The following is a 21827-nucleotide window of genomic DNA, read 5'->3' on the forward strand; positions in this document are numbered from 1 at the left end:
GGTGGGTCGCAGTGCAGCCGAGGTTATAAGTTCCAGGGGACAAAACTGAAGGCTGGAAGAAGAAGAAGGCATCGCTCTGCCCTTTATCACACTTGTAAGCCATATATGGCATGAAATGTTGCAGGACTTACCCCGAAAAGATTATAGTTAAGCACACCCTCTCTTCTATGTCTAAACTCGGGATATTAGAACCTAAAGTAAGAAATATAAACTACGGAACAATATTCACATAAACTTACAAGGGGCTTTCTTACATTCCGTGTTTTATTAATATACTTTCAAGTCTAGAGTTGTCAGTTGAAAAGCAAAAATCAGTTCTGGAATCCTGACTCCTTGCATTTGCAAAGATTGGATGGTTTCCTTACTAAACATAATTTGCCTGTACATGCAGGTGTAAATGGAGCTCTGTTGCAAAACAAAAGTTGGCAAGAGTACAATGGTTGTGTAACTAATCATTAGGAGGCAATTCCAGGCTATGACCAACACAAGAGTGTTTGTCATGTTCCTGCCTATAACAAAGCTGAACACCCATTATATTTTTATGTTTCCGTGCTACTAGGAGGAGAAGGCTATCTTTGCCTTGCTAAAAAATAAAGCAAAACATAACCATGCCATCACTGAAATGGTAAGGTGGGATCTAAGATGGTAAAATAAAAGTGCCATAGACATTCAAACTGCCTTACTTAAGGCTACTTTTAAATTTGTAATGTTCCCACAGTTATTCCCAGTGCTATGGGGGGGGGGGATTTGCTGATTCAAATGGAGTATGAAATGCTTCAGTACTAAAATTATTACTTTAAAACTCTTGTTTCTCCATTTGAACACCACTTTCTTCCTGTAAATTTGGCTTTTTGACATAGCTACTACATCTTGTTGCCTGATACAGCCAGCCCCAGCTTTTTGTAATATGTCATGGCAAAAGAGGAACTTTATCAATAACCAAGTTTCCATTCTCATGAGTTTGCTATGAGATAGTGCTTATTGAATAACAAAAAACAACAACAACCAAGTAGCAGATTGGAATATCTTAGATCAAATGTTTACTCACTAAACATAGAACATTAAAATTCAGAGAAGTGGCCTTCTACTTACAGCATCATAACCCAAAATGGAATTAATGCAGTTTTTCCTTTTTTTGGGGAGCATAAAATTAAGTCAGTAAGTGTTTATTGTGAATCCAATTGTAGACTTCATTAAAAAGTAAATACAGTATGTGATACAAATGTATATATTGGGATCTTTATCTGCCAGTAGAAGGTACAAATAGAATTCTTTTGTCTGATCTGTTAATGGACTAAGAAAAGGAATTATGGTTGCTTAGTAAAAATTGTATTAGTAATTTTAGTAAAAAACCATTCATTATGGTTGCTTAGTAAAAATTGCAGTATAGCAGGATAGGTTCCCAGTATTTGTTGCTTCCATTTTGTAGGGACAAAGACTAGAAAAAAGTGATCTTTCCAGATCTCAGAGAAAAGTATTCTACAGAACAGAAGCAGCTACAAAGAATGTGGATCTTCTAGGTCCCATCAAATGATAATATTAAGGGAAGGGACCAGGAATATACCCACCCTAATTGAATTGGGAAGGTAACATCAGGGTAGGCAGTCCTACACATAACCTGGCCTGTGCCATTCAAGTCTTTAAAGCAGGCATGTCCAACCTGCAGCCAATGGGCCACCTGTGGCCTTGGACGGGTAGTAATGTGAACCCACAACATTGTAAACCTTTTAACATTATTATGTGATTTATACTCATTAACCATATTATATATTTTATATGCAGCCCAAGACAATCCCTCTTCAATCTATGCAACCCAGGCTAGCACTCATGAACACTCATGCTTTAAGGATAGCTACCATTACCTTGAATTGTAAGAAGAAGAAAAAAGTTGGAATTTAGTGCAAGTCATGCAGCAGCAGTGTAATATAAGTAATTGTATAGGTTTGTATGATGATTATAAAATATTATAAAATTCCCATTTCCCTAGGGACAGTCCACAGCTTGACATAATCAAAGACTTTTCTATAGTCAGCAAAGCCAAATTTGCACTTACTTTTTGAATCTGAACATTCACTTCATGATAATCTTTCTTCAACTTGCACATTGGTGGTATTGGGAATTATGGATAAATTAATGGTAATTGGGGTATGTTACAATTCATAGAAATAGCATTCATCAAGGAAGCCCTTGATGGTTTTAATCCTTGTAGTAATTATGCTTGTGAACATAGAAACAATAGTTTTTCTTGTTGAGGCCTTGAACAAAAACATTGTTCAAAGCTGCGGTGAAAACCAACTTTTTTTACTACCGGTTCTATGGGCGTGGCTTAGTGGGCGTGGTAGAAGGATACTGCAAAATCTCCATTCCCACCCCACTCCAGGGGAAGGATATTGCAAAATCCCCATTCTCTCCCTACTCGTGGGGGAAGGATATTGCAAAATCTGCATTCCCACCCCACTCTGGGGCCAGCCAGAGGTGATATTTGCCAGTTCTCCAAACTACTCAAAATTTCCGCTACCAGTTCTCCGAACTACTCAAAATTTCCATTACCAGTTCTCCAGAACCTGTCAGAACCTGCTGGATTTCACCCATGGTTCAAAGCCTCAACATTATATTGCTAGTGTCAATATAATTGATGTAATAGCAGAAATAGCCTTGAACACATTGAAAAGAAATCTTCCTCTGAACCCATCACGATTCTGAATTTTAGAGAGAAAAAGTAGTAAATCAAGCAAGCAGGATGCTTTATGGAACCATTGCTAGCTGCTCTTATTCTACTGGTGAACTGTCTATTTGCTGGATAAACCATGGACCATGCTGAGAAAATGTATTTTTGCCATATTATCATATGGAATAAACAGTTGGAAGACTAAAGCAAAGGTGGTAGGACACAATAAATTCAGACATGAAAATTATACAGTTGGACCAGGTTGTTGCATTTGATTGTGTGAAATGAAGTTTGTTGATTCAAAAAATGGAGCCTGCACCTGCAAGAAAATGCTAGGATGATAAGAAGAAGATCAGATGAAATAATAGCAGGGCAAAATTACTACTGTTGGGACTACAGATGCTAGCCAACTGGATCATGAGAGATATGACATCTGCAAAAAGCAGATTTGTCTGAGAAAGACAATATTCACTGCTCAAAAAAATAAAGGGAACACTTAAACAACACAATGTAACTCCAAGTCAATCACATTTCTGTGAAATCAAACTGTCCACTTAGGTAGCAACACTGATTGACAATCAATTTCACATGCTGTTGTGCAAATGGAATAGACAACAGGTGGAAAGCATAGGCAGTTAGCAAGACATCCCCAATAAAGGAGTGGTTCTGCAGGTGGTGCCCACAGACCACTTCTCAGTTCCTATGCTTTCTGGCTGATGGTTTGGTCACTTTTGAATGCTGGCGGTGCTGTCACTCTAGTGGTAGCATGAGACTGAGTCTACAACCCACACAAGTGGCTCTGGTAGTGCAGTTCATCCAGGATGGCACATGAATGCAAGCTGTGAGAAGGTTTGCTGTGTCAGCATAGTGTCCAGAGCATGGAGGCACTACCAGGAGACAGGCCAGTACATCAGGAGACGTGGAGGAGGCCTTGGAGGGCAACCACCCAGCATCAGGACTGCTACCTCTGCCTTTGTGCAAAGAAGAACAGGAGGAGCACTGCCAGAGCCCTGCAAAATGACCTCCAGCGGGCCACAAATGTGCATGTGGCTGCTCAAACGGTCAGAAACAGACTCCATGAGGGTGATATGAGGGCCCGACGTCCACAGGTGAGGGTTGTGCTTACAACCCAACACCGTGCAGAACTTTTGGCATTTGCCAGAGAACACCAAGATTGGCAACTTCGCCACTGGCGCCCTGTGCTCTTCACAGATGAAAGCATGTTCACACTGAGCACATGCGACAGACGTGACAGGGTCTGGAGACGCCGTGGAGAACGTTCTGCTGCCTGCAACATCCTCCAGCATGACCGGTTTGGCAGTGGGTCAGTAATGGTGTGGGGTGGCATTTCTTTGGGGGGGCCGCACAGCTCTCCATGTGCTCGCCAGAGGTAGCCTCACTGCCATTAGGTACCTAGATGAGATCCTCAGACCCCTTGTGAGACCATATGCTGGTGCAGTTGGCCCTGAGTTCCTCCTAATGCACGCAAATGCTAGACCTCATGTGGCTGGAGTGTGTCAGCAGTTCCTGCAAGACGAAGGCATTCATGCTATGGACTGGCCCGCCTGTTCACCAGACCTGAATCCAATTTAGCACATCTGGGACATCATGTCTCGCTTCATCCACCAACGCCACATTGCACCATAGACTGTCCAGGAATTGGGGGATGCTTTAGTCCAGGTGTGGGAGGAGATCCCTCAGAAGACCATCCGCCACCTCATCAAGAGCATGCCCAGGCGTTGTAGGGAGGTCATACAGGCATGTGGAGGCCACACACACTACTGAGCCTCATTTTGACTTGTTTTAAGGACATTACATCAAAGTTGGATCAGCCTGTAGTGTTTTTTTCCACTTTAATTCTGAGTGTAACTCCAAATCCAGACCTCCATGTATTGATAAATTTGATTTCCATTGATAATTGTTGTGTGATTTTGTTGTCAGCACATTCAACTATGTAATGAACAAAGTATTTACTACAAATATTTCATTCATTCAGATCTAGGATGTCTTATTTTTGTGTTCCCTTTATTTTTTTGAGCAGTGTATATAAGCCCCCCAGAATTGGTGGATATGAAATGGGAGGCAAATAAATTTTATAAACAAACAAGCAAACAAACAAATTTCTGTGCTGCAGAGATTTTTAAGACTGACTTTACAAAATGACTCTGAAAAGGACAAACTAGATCTCATTTATTGTCCAAAGGAATTTCAACCATTTCTGATATCCCTGGCACTATCATCTTCACTAACACATGTGAATAATGCAAAAGGTCCAAATGATGTAACCACACATTGCCGAGGGGAAAACACTAAACTTTTGCTAAACAAAATGAAGTAGCATCAGGCCCTTTCACACTGAAATGATCACGGTACTCTTTTATACAAGGGTGTACCTATTGTAGACTTCATGAAGAGCATTGCAACTTTTCTAAGAACAGCAAAGCTAAAGTTGAAGTGCCTTTAGTAATGCTACAGTATAGCTATTGTAAACGTTCCAGCATCTGTTTAGTTCTGCATCATTAAAGATCAATCAGAAAGGTTAAAAAGGTCTTTTAATTTGTCTTTACTTCTGTCACCCTGTTTTTTTCAGCACTTACTCAATTCTATACCCACACTGTTGGTCAGAACCTTTTGGAGCTTCTCAGGATAAAAATATTTTAATCTGTATACCATTCTTCACCCTTATCCCCTAACTTTTCAGATTAATATATCCCCCATGTGGGTTTGCTAATAGCCATTTTCAAATCTCCAATTCAGTCTCTATACTCTGATATGAATACTATGGAAATAAATGCTATTACATCCCTGAAAAATATTGGCCTAAACAGCCATATACCAATAAGTGTTTCTAGCTGTAAAATATCAATGTATTTCATTTGTCAAATAAAGGCATATCCAAGGTTTATTTTGATCACCAATAAGATGGAGCATTTTTTGTGTTTCTTTGGAAACATTTTGTAATATCTATGAGATCACACTGTTAGAGGTAATCTAGGCAGAACATAGTATTTTATTTCTAGGGAACTGACCCTTGGGATTTATCAAGACTATAAATAGCTTTCCTGTCCTGAAAGCTAGGTCTTGACCTGTTTCTTGTGCAGTTTTTTATCATGTTTTCTTCAGTCTTGAAAAAAGGAATTTCCACACCCCCTAATTTCTTATGTGACCAGGTATATAATAAATGTTTAGTTTCATAGTTCAACATAACTGAAAGGCTATGTGGAAATGATCACTTATCTGCTTAAAAATGTATTATTAAATGTAAACAAATATTAAGATCAGGAGAGTATTTCTATGATACTAGATGAAGTCCCCTGATGATTATCATCTTTTTCCGAAGAAATAAGATTACACAACATTTTATAATATGCACCCCTTTGTAGTCTGTCCATAACCTCAAAATCAAACCTGCAATCACAAGCAAGCCTGTTTTCATTTGAATTATAGCACTCCGGACCACAGTTAAAATAGTTCAGCCTCTCTGATAGAATTGAACTACAGTCACATTCCAGACCTGAAAAATCCTTGTGATTTCTGACAACAACAGTCAGCACAGCAATATAAATGCATTCTTCTTTGAACTGCAGGCTTTCTAGAAGTGTTAATTTAAAGACTGTAAAATATTAAAAAAAAATCTTTTAAGGTGAAAACCAACAGTACAGGTAGTCCTTGACTTACAACAGTTCATCTAGTGAGTGTTCAAAGTTACAACAGCACTGAAAAAGTGACTTATGACTTGTTTTTCACACTTACCACAGTTGCAACTTCCCTATGACCACATGATCAAAATTCAAACACTTGGCAACTGGCATGTATTTATGATGGTTGCAGTGTCCTAGGATCCTGTAATCATCTTTTGCAACCTTCTGGCTTCTCCATAGACTTGGATGTAGGAAGCCAGAAAAGAAGGTCACAAATGTTGATCATGTGACTGCAGAGAAGCTTATTAGCAAGAATTGTCTGTATTTGGATATTTGCCTGAGCATTGCAAAAGGGTAGATGTGTAAAATTAAAGCAGCATATAATAACTGTATCAGGATACAGATAGTCCTTGACTTACAAAAGTTCATTTAGTGACCCTTCAAAGGTACAACAGCACTGAAAAAAAGTGACTCACGACCATTTTTCACAGTTACAACCTTTGTAGCATCTCCATGATCATGTGATCAAAATACAGATGCTTGGCAACTGGTTTATACTTATGACCATTGCTGTGTCCCAAGGTCATTTGATCACCTGTTGCAACCATTTGACAAGCAAAGTCAATGGAGAAATCAGATTCATTTAATTACCGCATTACTAGCATAACAACTGTAATGATTCACTTAACAACTGTGGCAAGAAAGGTTGTAAAATGGGGCAAAATTTGCTTAAAACTGTCTCACTTAGCAACAGAAATTTGGGGGTCAATTGTAGTTTATATTCATGTAAGAAGTAAAACCAACCATTTACCTATCAGATGTCCTTTACAGGAGCATAAAGGGGGCTATTCACCATTTCACAGACTGATAAGTACTGTGTTATATTGTTCTCATGTTCTACTACTGCTTCATGAAAATTGCTTATGGCAGATAAAGATCTGGGTGAAAAATCAACATTTCTATTTATCAAAATACTAATACTAGATTTCATAAGAGATGGTCAGCATTTGATATTCTGTTCATGGAGGCTGCACTTTAGAAGATACTGAAGAGTATCTCCAATAATATAAAAAGAGTTGTAGAATGTTAAGCTCTTTTGTAATAGTCATGGGTTGCCAGCATCAAAATTATAGCCTTTTATTATTCAAAATCATGCGGGATTTTAAAAAGTAAAAGTCAAATGTGATATCTGCAAGTGTACCAGGGCGCATAAAGCATGCTCCCTTCACTAAGTGACATTTTATCTTTCCAGGATATGTTCTGTGTATGAGTAGAGTATTTACTTTGAATGTGCTCAGACACATAACAAGCCTTCTCTTGCAGAACATGCTTTGGGCATGCCAAGAATATTTGTGCTGGACATGCCCAGACCCATAGTAAATCTTCTTTTGCATTTTTTCATTGTTTGCTGAAGGGTTGGAAGAATGTGTATTTCCAATTAAATTTTGCAAATTTTTGCAAAAAGATTTGCCTTTTAATATATGCGATTGAATGAAAAATAATGCTTCCAATGTTTAAAGTCTTATGCTTCCCCCAAATGAAAGGAATGCAGCACCCAATGCATACACATACATGCTATTGATACAGTAGACAAAATTTTGGTGAGCTTTTCAGATTGAGGAAAGACTGCCAGAACAGAAATTAAATACAGTTTTCAGATGTCTATAAGTCTTGTTCACTGCATATTTTTAACCAATATATGCTATTAGAAAATGCATACATTAACATCTAATCTGAAATAATTTTTCTTGTAGCAAGCAATCCTAATCAAACAGTTATTTGTGTAATGCCAGAAGTTTATTTTCTGATGGAAAAACACTGACAGTCCTGTCCTGTTACAATTGTTAATCTCACCTTTTGCTGTCCCTTCTGCCCCAGCCCTCTTGTAAAACAAATGTTGTTTATAGTGGGAAACACATATAACAATATTCCCGGAAAGCATGATATTCAGTCTATAGTTGCGTCCATAAATGCCTGGCAACTGTTCTTTGTTGTTTTTTTTTAATCTGCTTTACTGGAACCTACTGTGTCTTCAGAAAGCAGAAAATATTATTAGATCCTTTCCTGTTTGTTTCTTTATAGCAGTGTGTATATTTCTGTGTGTGTCTTTATATTCTTTCCATAGCCTTCATATCTTTTCCTATGAAACATTTAGCGGGAGAAAGATTAAGGCCTAAATATATCCTAATTGAATCCTTCTTAGCATTTTATTGCTGCTATTGTCATATGAAACATTTGCATTTTACTGAAACTAAAAGAATAAATGTGCAGGTTACTTCCCAAGATATAGGGCTTACTCAGTGGTGGGTTGCCCCCAGTTTGCACCGGTTCTATAGAACCGGTAGTAAAACCGGCGGGAGGCTCCGCCCACCAACCCCAACATCATCAGAACGCTTCTGCGCATGCCTCGCTGCGAACTGGTAGTAAAGGTAAGTAAAACCCACCCCTAGTCTTACTATATTCCATAAGTTGCTTCTGAGAAGACATGGATGGGCTTTTCTTTTGTAACAAATCAATGGTCTGAAGGGAACATATGTTGACAGATCCAGGCAACTGGCAGACTTAAATTCTAGTCTCGGGATTGCAGGAGGACATATGCATCCAGGGTTTAAAGCATGAGTTAAAAATAGAAGGTGGTCTTTACCTCCCCCAATTCTTGGCAAGGAGCTCTTCTTGCAAAATACCTCGTTCTCCTTTCTAGAAAGAGTGCACATTTTTAACCAATGATACCCAAACATATTTTGTTATGTTGCACATCATTTAATTATGAATGTTATTATTACAAAAATGGAAACAGGTTTTAAAAGATCTCAACATCACCTGTCAAAAAGATCTTAAACCTCTTTACAGATTCAGCTGGATCAACCCATGACAGGTACTTTCCCAGGCTTTAGGGAAATCTCTGGTCGACCTTCTTCCTCCTCTTCTTTCTCATACATTCCAGACACAGCACAGTGTAACTTCTAATCAGAGGTTCGGGGTGGATCTACACTTCCACCTTATTCCTGCACAAGCACACCCTACACATCATTTCTCAAGGACACAAATGCATAACCTGGTCCCCCACCACCTTCCATTTATACTTTCCGGCTCCATATCATAAATAATAGAATATTCAGTTGTTGTATTTTACAAAATTTACCAATGAAATGGTGAATGAAAAGCTGGGTATTTTGTTTGTTTGTTTTACAAATTCACTTTTAGAACAATAGGGTAATAGGCCTGTCTTGGGTTTTTTTTATTGTGTACCTAGTTGAAAATGATAAGAATTCTGCCACTTTTCCCTTCTAGCCAAAGTAATTGCTTTCCTTTCTTTCTATCTGGCTCCAGAAAGGGGAAAGGATATGGAAAACCAAGCCATCACCATGATCAAAGCAAAGGAAAGTGTTGAAATCCAGAAACAGATTTCTTAAAGCTGGCTTCATTTCCAGCCAGTTTATACATGGGAAGGGAAGTAGCTGAAGAGTGCACTGTAGAAAAGTCCTTAGTAAGACACAAGTATTGTAGAACTTATTTGTTAACATATTCCATGGACTTCTCATAATCTGTGAACTCTATCTGTGAATAGAATGAGTCAAAGGTTAATAAGTGATGAAAAATAATAATATAAACATCGAGGCCAAAGAAGCAGCATTAGAAATAACAACAGGAGGAAGGAGATGTGTACTGCAATTTAAAATAGGATGTTCCTCTCAAGTTATTTGCTTCTAACAATGTTTTCCAAGTGCTATTGATTCTTAGCAGTTTTGAATCCTGCAAAAAGACTTACATCATATAATATTTTTATATTGCAATAGCATATGACTCACATGTAGATATTATATGTAAATAATAACATTTGTTTTATTATTCATGCAAAATAAGCTATGCATAAATGGAGTTATTATGAAACACACATTAACAGTAATGGTTTCTTTGAAGAAATGTTTCACATTTATAAATTTTGTAATGCATGAAGTTGATTTTCATATTTAAACTTCTGATGTCAGTATTTATCTTTGTCCTCTTCTAACAAAGAGGCAAAGAAAAGAAGAGAGAAGGCAAATAGAAGAAGGGTTAGAAAATTATGAAAAAACATTTTCTGTTGCATATAAAAAAAAGTGGCACAAGTTACAAAACACATATGTCTAAAAACTATCCACAACAATGTGCAAGACTTCCCACTCTAAAGCAAGGATGAAAACCTCTGTGTCATTGTAAAAGAAAAGGTCTGGCTGGCTGCCACTGAATCAGATGAGTAGTGCCTAGCAAAATGGAATCATTGTATAAATTCCCGTAAATACTCCCTACGCACCAAGGCGAGGTCCTGTTCTGACATCAGAACAATGGTGAGAAAACCAAGCAACCAACAGGGGGGGAAAATTGATTCAAAAGCTCAGTTAAGTGTGATAGCAATTCTGTTCTAAAATAGTTATTTCATTTATACTTATGGTTGTAAATTGTAACTTTCACTAGCGTCACTGTTTTTGGATGGATGGATGGATAGATTAAAGGAAGGATGGATAGATAGATAAATGCATGGATTCATGAATGGCTAGATGTATAAAACTTATTACAGTTATAAACCAGCACAATATTGCATTTTAAGCAACTGTTTGTGTAATATACGTTATAAGTTGTATACTTTATAAAACGTATCGTATACTAAGTATACTAAAGTATACTTTATAAGTTGAAGTTGTGGTGATGTAGAAATACACTTCCAAAAAGTTATAATTTGATAAATACTTTTCTAAATACTGTAGTAAGACTAGCTGATATATCATGCTTATAAATCAACTTACTCTTTTATAACATTCCTGTAAAACTCAGTTTAGAGCAAACATGTTTATGTTATGCAAACATAACTTGTTGGGTTTGTTAGTTTAATAGGACTGAGTTTTTAACAACATGATCTAGTGGCTCTAAATGAACACTTATGAATCATAAGGGACTATTAATAGAACCTGCATGGATTGATTCCTAACAAGGACTTAATTGATGGAAATAGCTTTGTATAGCTTCAAAAGAAAGATAAATTAAGCTATTGAGGTGAGTTATTTCAATAAATCTATCAGATTTATTTATTTAACTCTACTATCAGATGTTTATCACAATCTACCCACATAGTACAGTATATTTGCTACACAATGGTAATTGGGATTGTAATTTGTCACTAAGTGATGTGGTTGTAAAACACAATGTCATGTGACCATGCTGCTTACCAGTGGACATTAGCATTTCCAATTGCCATTGCTAAGAGAATCACGTCCGGTTGTGAAAGGAGGATTTCATGTAATCACCTTTTATGATCTCCCACTGGCTTCTCCATTGACTTGGGTGTAGGAAGCTAGCAAAGAAGGTCATAAATGTTGATCATGTGACTGCAGAGAAGCTCATTAGCAAGGATTTCTGTATTTGGATATTTGCCTGAGCATTGCAAATATGTAAATGTGTAAAATTAAAGCAGCAAATAATAACTGTATAAGAATACAGGTAGTCGTTGACTAACAAGAGTTCATTTAGTGACCCTTCAATGTTACAACAGCACTGAAAAAAGTGACTCACAACCATTTTTCACAGTTACAACCTTTGTGGCATCTCCACGATCATGTGATCAAAATTCAGATGCTTGGCAACTGGTTCATACTTATGACCATTGCTGTGTCCCAAGGTCATTTGATCACCTGTGGCAACCATTTGACAAGTAGTCAATGGAGAAACTAGAATCACTTAATAACCAGGTTACTAACTTATCAACTGCAACTATTCACTTGACAACTGTGTCAAGAAAGGTCGTAAAATGGGGTAAAAAATGCTTTACAAATGTCTCATTTAACAACAGAAAGGTTGGGCTCAATTGTGTTCATAAGTCGAGGACTACCTGTATTGATTTAGTTAATCAAGTTAATATGGATGCTAATTTACTTCAAGTTTTCTACGTCAGCTAACTGCAGGTTAATGGAAAGAATGCTTATGAAGAAAGATTCCACTATCTGTGAATTCCTGATGCTTTTTCACAAACATGAATAAAGTCAGTAAGTATTTCAGTAGCAGCATCTATGAAATATAAAAGAAAAAATTTATTTTATGAAGTCAAAAAGGATAGTATAAATGGAAGAAAGAGAAGATAATTGCTATGTCATTTAACTAATGGAAAGAAAACTACCATATTTCCCCGAAAATAAGACCCTGTTTTATATTTTTTTGAACTCTGAAATAAGGGCTTGGCCTTATTATCGGGGGGGGGGTCTTATTATTTTGGGGGTGCAGGAGGCGGTGAGTGCGGACTCTTCATGGATGCTGCTGTGTTGCTCTGCTGTAGCAGCGCAACACAGCCGCTCGTCAGCTGTTTTCTGGGGCAACCAAAGGAGGGAATCTCCCCGGAATTTTTGGCACTTGCCAACTTCCGCCCTGCTCCCGCCTCTCCGCCGGGCGACCCCCCAGCAGCCCCAGATGCCCAAAGCCTGCGCCCACCCGGCTCCCTTTTCCACAGCACCCGGCTCTTTATCGAGGGGGGTGGGATGTGGGGTGGGGTAGAAGCAAGACGTGTGGAGTGAGATGGAGCTCGCTTCTCTTGCTGTCTCTTCTCCCCCCCCCATCTAGGGGCCAGGGAGACGCGACATGCGCATCTTACCTGCCTTGCAGCTGTGTCACATGTCTCACCATTGCCTGCAGGCAAACACGTTGTAGGATAAAACCAAACTTCTTGTGAGTTCAAAAAGTTTTATTAAACTCATGAATTTTTTTTTTACCCTACAACATGTTTGCCTGCAGATAATGCTACAAGGCAGGTAAGACACAACTCACGTCTCCCCAGTCCCACCCCTCCCCACCTGCCACCCCCAAATTGCATCCAATTTGGGCAGAGGCAGGAAGAAGGGGGGGCAAGAGGAGTGAGCCCTGTCTCTCTCCATGTGTCTCACTTCTCCCCCACCTCACCTGCCACTGCCCTCGATAAAGAGCTGGGTGTTATGGAAAAGGAGCCAGACCGGTGAGTGTCTGGGGCTGCCGAGAGTCACCCGACGGAGAGGCGGGAGCAGGGTGAGAGTTTGCAAGCAATCGCTTCCCCTTTGCCTTCTCTCCCAAAAGTGCTGGCCATGCCCACCCCATCACTAGGGCTTATTTTCAGGGGAGGGCATATATTTACACCCATCCCAAAAATCAGGCTGGGCCTTATTTTTGGGACATGTCCTATTTTCGGGGAAACATGGTAGTAGGGATAAAAGAACCAGTACGATATTAGTGATGACCACTATTTTACTATATTTTCATTCTGCATTTCAGAATATTATCTTTCAAATATCTCCCCCCCATCTGACTTTAAAAATGGGGATGGCAAAGATAACTACTAGAAGGCAAAATTATAGATGGAAAACATGGTTGGTTCTCAAAATTCAGAACAAAATGTCAAAGAATAAGCAATGCAGGTTGTTCTTCCCTCCCTGAATGTTTTTGGTTAGACAACAACAAATGTCTCTTGTTTAGTTATCTGGTGCCTAGGGTTCTTTCTTATTTTTATTTCAAACCAACATTAGGTGTTCTTTCTGTTAAACAGTATGACAGCCAAGCATTGCTTTTCTTTTTTCTTTTTTCTTTAACTTATATGCCGCCCTTCTCTGGAGACTCAGGGCGGCTTACAATGCGTTAAGCAATAGCCTTCATACTTTTGTATATTTATACAAAGTCAGCTTATTGCCCCCACAATCTGGGTCCTCATTTCACCTATCTTTGAAAGGATGGAAGGCTGAGTCAACCTTGAGCCTGGTGAGATTTGAACTTGCAGTAATTGCAAGCAGCAGATGTTAATAACAGTGTGCTTTAGTCCACTGTATTACAGGCTCTGTAGTAGTGGATAGTGAATGGGCCAAATTAATTAATTTCTCACTTTGATTTTATTCCTGGATCTAGGTATGCAGCTTCCTAGTGTTAGAAGACTATATTTCTCTTCAGCTCTCCAGTTGAAAGGAAATGTGGGAAAAAAAGAAGCAACAGATCTAAGATGCTAAGATCATGGAAGTCAAATAAGAGAGTTTGTATTAGGGAAAGTAAGCTTAACTTGCCTTTATACAATTAAAAGCAGAACAAAGCAGCATGTAATTCTATGCAGGTTCATTCAATCACGTGTGTATATTCTGAATTTGTTTCATTGAAGAAAACGATATGCACATGAGCTTTGTTTTTACCTCAGTTCTTATTCCACATTGACTTTTACTGCTGTCAAACATATAATAATAAGACATCAACAGTAATCCAAAAATAAAACAGCACCATATGTATTAAATTAAAAAAAAATTGATGAAAAGAGAAACTTGTATTACTTTTAAAATCTCCCTATAACCATCCATCATTCTTAAATCTTCTTCACTATACTTATAGCTGAATACAATTACTGATCTAAACTGAAATATTGAAGGAAGTTAGTAAGTCTGATATCATAGACCTGGAGCTGGCTCACGGAATAAGTATACTTTCTGAGAGAGTGGAGTTCCAGAAACTACAGTAAGTGTTACGGAAAGCCAGATGAATTAAGTCAGCACCGGGAGGGAGGGAGAGAGACAAAGGGAAAAAGTGAGAGGCCATTATCTGATAAGTGACTTATAGTTTCTTTATGAAGTCTCTTAGCCATCATTAAGTGAAATAAAACTGTCCCATACTGTTATTTTGGCACAATTATAGTTGGATGACTCTTAAAGATGCTGTAAATCACAGTGGATAATTACAAGTTTTCGTGTATTTCTCATTTCAAAGAATAGGAAATTGTACACTGGTTTTTCCCCCTGCACTTGTTCTGTGGCATCTATACAATGCCTAAAAAGTTTGAATTTATTATCCATGCAATATTTGTCCTATCTAGGATTCCTGAAAGGGTATTTCTGTAAATCTTAACTGGTTGTTAGAAGCTGTTCAGAAGCACAGGTCTTTGAAATCATAAGACAAGAATATATTCAAGTATATAAACAAAATGAATGGCTTCCAAACTAAGCATCTTTGGAAACATTAGTAATATTTTGCAAATTGATTTCTGGTAGCATTTTTTCCTCTGTGGGTATTTTAATGTCTCTTCTGGTACTATCATCTTTGTCATTCCTCATCTTTTATTAATTTACTAAATGGGTTTTAAGAAAACAATTTAAGAAGAACACTGAAAATGTTCTTTCATCTAAAGTGAAAAGTGTAATGACTCAGTGTCAAATCTACTTTAAAACTAGATTGGTACATTTTTTCCCAGTAGATGCTTTTGTTTGTTCCTATTGAACCATCTTTTTAATAGCAGCAATAAATATCACAGCATTGCCTGACCATAATCCTAGCTACTATTTGGTTGAGATATGCTGTAGTAGCTGGAAAGTTACTATATTGTAACTGCTAAGAGATGTTACTTCTTAACCAACAGCTTCATTATGAGTTTGCTTCAAAAAGGGATTGGATAAATTCATGTATGATAAAGCTAATATTAACTGTTGGTCGTGGTGACTAAATCTTAGCTCCAGGACTGGAATAAGTTACTGTTTGAATATCAGAGGTTGGGGAACATAAATAGGAGGGAATGACACTCCATACATAGGACAATTCTACACCTCCTTGCCACTCTAAGATACCAACTCCAACACAACATACAATGTTGCCAGGTTCTGTACAGCTGCACTTAAAATTTGTCAGTAGATAATCATTTTTAAGGAGCACCCAATATATCATTATAGAATGCTCTGTATTATGATAGATTTATCATACATTTCATGAACTGGAGGCTAAAATATATAAAGAATGGTTTCTGGAATTGGGTATGTCTAGTTTAATGAAAACAAGGCCTACGAGTGACATGATAGCATCTCAGAGGTTGCCACAAAGAAGAGGGAGTCAAGTTATTTTCCAAAGCACCTGAGGGCAGGACAAGCAGCAGTGGGTGAAAACTAATCAAGGAGAAAAGCAACCTAGAACTAAGAATAAATTTCCTGACAGTTACAATAATTAATCAGTGGAACAACTTGCCTCCAGTAGTTGTGAATGCTCCAACACTGGAAGTTTTTAAAAAGAAATTGGACAACCATTTGTCTGAAATGGTATAAGGTTTCCTGTCTGAGCAGGGGATTGGACTAGAAGACCCCCAAAGTCTCTTCCAACTCTGTTATTCTCTTCTCTTCTCTTCTCTTCTCTTCTCTTCTCTTCTCTTCTCTTCTCTTCTCTTCTCTTCTCTTCTCTTCTCTTCTCTTCTCTTCTCTTCTCTTCTCTTCTCTTCTCTTCTCTTCCCTTCCCTTCCCTTCCCTTCCCTTCTCTTCTTCATTTACATATCCTACCCCTTCTTTTAAATTCCTTTTTGATTTTCATCTTTATTTTAGCTTTTTATTTCTAATTTTATGCCTTTTAATTTCTTGTACCCACTCGCCTTATGCTGGTTTTTGACCATAATAAAGATTTGATTCGAGATATTATAGCAGTCTGCTTGAATATAGGCCCTGTCATTATGATCCATCACCTGTATCCCAAGTGCACACAGATAGGATCAGATATAATGACTTTATAGAGAACTCTTAGCGCAACCACTGATCATGCAGGAGCTATTAGTGGAGTCAGGAAGAGTAAACCCTTGCAAAATCAACTTCTCTTCCTGAAATCTGAAGTTCCAAGCCCAGAAGACCTTCTGCTTCAACTTTGAAGGCAGAAGAAGTTCCTGTTGGCTGCCACTCTAATTTCAACAAGCTCTGGCTTGAGCAAGAGTAGAAAATGTAAATAGCTACATCTTAGAAGTATTGAATAGATTTCTACTCATACTGACTCTGACCTTCTTTTAAAAAATTCTATTCTAATTCATCTCCTCAGACCTGCCCACGAAAATGCTTGATGTCTCTTTTACCAATGAGATTGGGATGCTCACAAGGAAGGGACTGTTAATTAATTAGCCCCTCACACAAATGCGGTAGGCTTCATCTTCCCATCAGTAATAGGAATTATTGTTCGAAGAATTCCACACCTTTCCTCAATTTCCTTTGGAGAGGATTCCAACTGCAAGCACCAAATTCGAAAGCCTTGTAGGAAAAAGAGGAATGAAATATTTTTTATATGAGCGATGCTGAATCTTGTCCCATATCAGATATTCAGCTTTCTGAATATGAAGGAAAGAGTGAGAGGTACAAGAAAGACACTTCAAATTTGACTTAGGCTGATGTATGAATCTGCAAGTTTATGTGTATGTGAATAATTTTATGTAGACATGTTCATTCTGTCTGCATTATTGATATGTTATTATAACTGGTAACGTCACTGAAAAGTACCAACCATTAATCATCTGTGAAGTTTACTGCATGTACTAATGGCTCTAATTTTTAAATTACTCTAAATTCTGTATTGTTTTTACAGACACAGAAAAGAGCTGGTGAAAGTGGTAAAATACTTATCTGAAAATAGTTTTAAGTCGAAATAAATTCTCTATGTTGAGAAGTAACTCAAGTAAAAAAGGTCAGATAAAAATCTAATAAAAAAATCAAGGGTGTGTACATACTGAATATTCCTTCTTCCTCCTATTTTCCCCACAGCAGCAATCCTGTAAGGAGAGTTGGATTGAGAAAGGCTGGCCCAAGGTCACCCTGCTGGCTTTCATGCCTAAGATGGGACTAGAACTCACAGCTAGCCACAACTCTTGCCTCAAAAAAACAAAAACAAAACCCTTTGATGGGTTCCTCATTTTTACCTAATGGCTAATGTAGGTAATTGTGGTGTTTTATGATAATGTACTTTTTGGCTATGATCCTGCAATATAGAGTCATTAAAAATCAATGGTGAGAGTCTTACAGTGCTGTTCTGATAATAATGCAATATTCCCATCATACCATTCTACAATAGACTGAGCATGAAATACAAACATATCTCCCATTATTTTATTATAAATGGTTATTTAGAAATGAAAATAATGGAATCTAGATACTTTCCTGAATGAGCTGAAAATAGGAATTCTTTAAACATTTATTGCAAAAAAGTCACAATATATTTCCTCTTAAATAATACTTCCTTTCTAGTACTGGTCCAGTACTATTAGATTTTTTTCATTGTTCTTTGGAAAAAATAGGATAGCTGCTGTTTTTAAGCAAGCAGGAAAATCTTGAGACTAATAGATAATTTTAAAAACTATTTTTATAAACAATGACTGGATTTGCGATACCTTAAGAGACAATGAAATTTGAAGGTCTCCAATATATTTGCTTGATTTATAGCAACCTTTCTCAATCTGGTACTTTGGACTGTAATATAGCTAAGGCCTTACTTTCTTAGTAAACTAGAAAATAATAATTGTAATAACAACCACAATGTTTTCAAATGTCAAAGTGAGTCACATACCTTGTCTTGAAAACTATTACAACAGATCTATAAAGAGAGTACCAGAGCTCCTTATCGCTAAGCCATTTTAATGGCGTGGTGCCTCACCACAGAGGCAGTGGTGGGTTGCCCCTGGTTCGCACAGGTTCTATAGAACCGATAGTAAAACCAGTGGGAGGCTTCTCCCACCGACCCTGACATCATCAAAATGCTTCTGTGAATATGCAGAAGCTTCTGCGCTTGCGCAGAACTGTGCGTGCACAGCCCTGTTGCGAACCAGTAGTAAAGGTAAGTAGAACCCACCCCTGCTCAGAGGCCTACACATCAGTGGTGGGTTGTCCCTGGTTTGGACCGGTTCACAAGAACCGGTAGTAAAACCGGTAGGAGGCCCTGCCCACCACCCCGGATATCATCATCGGCAATTTGCGCATGTACAGAGGCTTCTGCACATGCGCAGAAGCAAGGGGTGCGCACAATCCGATTGCGAACCAGTAGTAAAGGTAAGTAGAACCCACCCCTGCTCAGAGGCCTACACATCAGTGGTGGGTTGTCCCTGGTTTGGACCGGTTCACAAGAACCGGTAGTAAAACCGGTAGGAGGCCCTGCCCACCACCCCAGATATCGTCATCGGCAATTTGCGCATGTACAGAGGCTTCTGCATATGCGCAGAAGCAAGGGGTGCGCACAATCCGATTGCGAACCAGTAGTAAAGGTAAATAGAACCCACCCCTGCTACACACGCATATTTTTTCTTGTTATCCATCAGCATGTTATGAGGTATGGAGAACAGCTGAGGGTAAGGCAATGTCAGGATGTAGTTTTGGCACTCATTATTTGGCCAGATGAAGACAATGGTACTGTTCAACTAACTTCAGGGTTGACAGATACCTTGCTTCCCATCTGCTCTTGTTCGGCTTTGCTGGAGAAAGAACATGAATTAAAAGAAAATGTAACAGGCCAGATGTTATTGCCCCAACAATATGGACAATTCAATTGAATGGATATACATGGATCTGCTTATCCCTATATTCCATTTATTTATTTTAGAATATATATCGAACAGATCAGCTTGTTGGATTAATTCATGCAACATAACTATCAAATGTGTGTGGTCTTGTAAGGCTAGCTGAAGTTAAGCATTTATAATGAGTCAGCTACTTAAAGAGTAACTTCTTTAAAAAGGAAAAGCATTGTAGTAAAGGTACCGACATGTCTCGAAAAAATGTAAGATTTTTTGCAGAAAAGAAAGCAAGTCAGAAAAGTGTTAGAAATATTCCGATTCCAAATTTGGATGACCACTAAATGGCAGCAAAGTAATGCAGAAATTTGCTGACATCTAGCCCTTGTTTAGACTTTTGCAGGTCAGATCTTATACAGTAGCTGTAATTCAGGAGGGTCACAAAAAGAACAATGTTGTTCTTACTTTCTACGAAATGTAAATGAATGAATCATGGTATTTTAACACTAAATACATGGTGTGGAAACAATCTTAGAACAGAGAAACAACAGATATGAAAATTATTGTATTTTGGTAGCAATGTTCCAGTCAATTAGGTACCGTAAATATTTTTCTTCTGTGTTAATGTATCTGCCCTGTCCTATTAGTCAATGGCCATTTAATATATATCTGTAGATACTTTTCTCTTATCTAGTTCTCTAGTTTCAAACTAATGTGAGCACAAACTTTCTGGAAAGCTATGAGGTCAGTTATTGAAATTTAGGCTTGTGAGCCTTTCTGGGGTTCACTAACTTATGAAAGTTATCACATAGAATAGTGTCCATATACTTTAGATTCCATTGCGTTATCTTGGTCAGGGGCCTTGCCCTGCTATCCTGCAGATGCTTTGAACCACAGTTCCTATAATGCCCTTCTAAGGATCATACTGGCTGGAGCTTATGAAGCCTACAATATCCAGCATTCCAGATGGAAGGCATCTAATGATTTTTCCTCTCACTACAGTGCTTGTTCATAAGAAATCAGCCTGAAAGAGCTGACCCAAGAGATTCAGATTTTTTCAGATCCTGCATTTTTGAGTTTTGCAACTCATTGCTTCTGGAGAGTAGATTGCTTGTTTTATTTGCTCCAAGCAAAGGGTCTCCATTTTGTATTATATTGTGGTCTAATCCTGTTTTAGGTGATGAATAAATAGCAGGTCAGCTTTCTTCCACAATGCCTCTCTGACTTGTTGGATGGAGCAGATGGTTGGAGTAGAGGGGGTGCTGCCACCCGGTGGTCAGTTAGGAGCCAATAAGACCTTTAGGATTCGGGGACAATAGATTCAAACCAAGGTGAAATATCCAAACAATTTTATTTAATTTTTTAACAAAATAAGATTTTTTAAATCCTATCTTTATTACTTTTATAAATAACTCAGGACAGCAAACATATGTAATATTTCTTCCTGCTACTATTTTCTCCTAAACAACAATTTTGTGAGGTGGGGTGGACTGAGAATGACTGATTCAAAGTCACCCACCTGGCTTTCGTAGCTAAGGTGGGACTGGAACTCATAATCTCCTAGTTTCTAGCCTAGTGCCTTAAACACTAGACCAAACTGGTTCTATTATCTATATACAGCTGAAACTCTTGTCATTACCAATAAGTGGGCATTATTGTCATTACCAATACTTTGCGAGATGGACGGCAAATAAATTTAACAAATATACAAATAAAACAGTGGATTATAGTGTAACAATTTTTGGACCAAGATATCTCAAATGGGTTAAGCAACAACACATAATCAGTAAGGTAAAATGAACCCCCTTCCAGCCATGCTCTGCTCCTGTGACGTTAAGCAGTGGTCCCCAACCTTTCTGGCATTAGGGACCAGTTCTGAAAGAAAAAATGACTTCCACAGACCAGGGAGGGATGGTTTCGTTTGCAACCTAGATTCCGTGTATGTGCAGATGAAGCTTCACTCACTCATGTGCCACTTACATGGCTGGTTTCTAACAGTCCAGGACCGGCACAGGTCCACAGTCCAGGAGTTGTGCCCCTTCTCTGGCACACAAACGTGCACATTATTTATATCCCATCTTTATTCAGAAACTCAAGGCACGTACATAGTGCTTCATCCTCCTATATTTCTTCACAACAATAGCTATAGCACTTAGACTGATATACCGCTTCACAATGCTTTTTACAGCCCTCTCTAAGCGGTTTGCAGAGTCAACATATTGCCCCCGACAATCTGGGTCCTCATTTTACCCATCTCGGAAGGATGGCA

This window comes from Pituophis catenifer, unplaced genomic scaffold (genome assembly GCF_029215685.1).
Source record: "Pituophis catenifer annectens isolate HBS135680 unplaced genomic scaffold, rPitCat1.0.hap2 SCAF_6, whole genome shotgun sequence".
NCBI lineage: Eukaryota > Metazoa > Chordata > Lepidosauria > Squamata > Colubridae > Pituophis > Pituophis catenifer.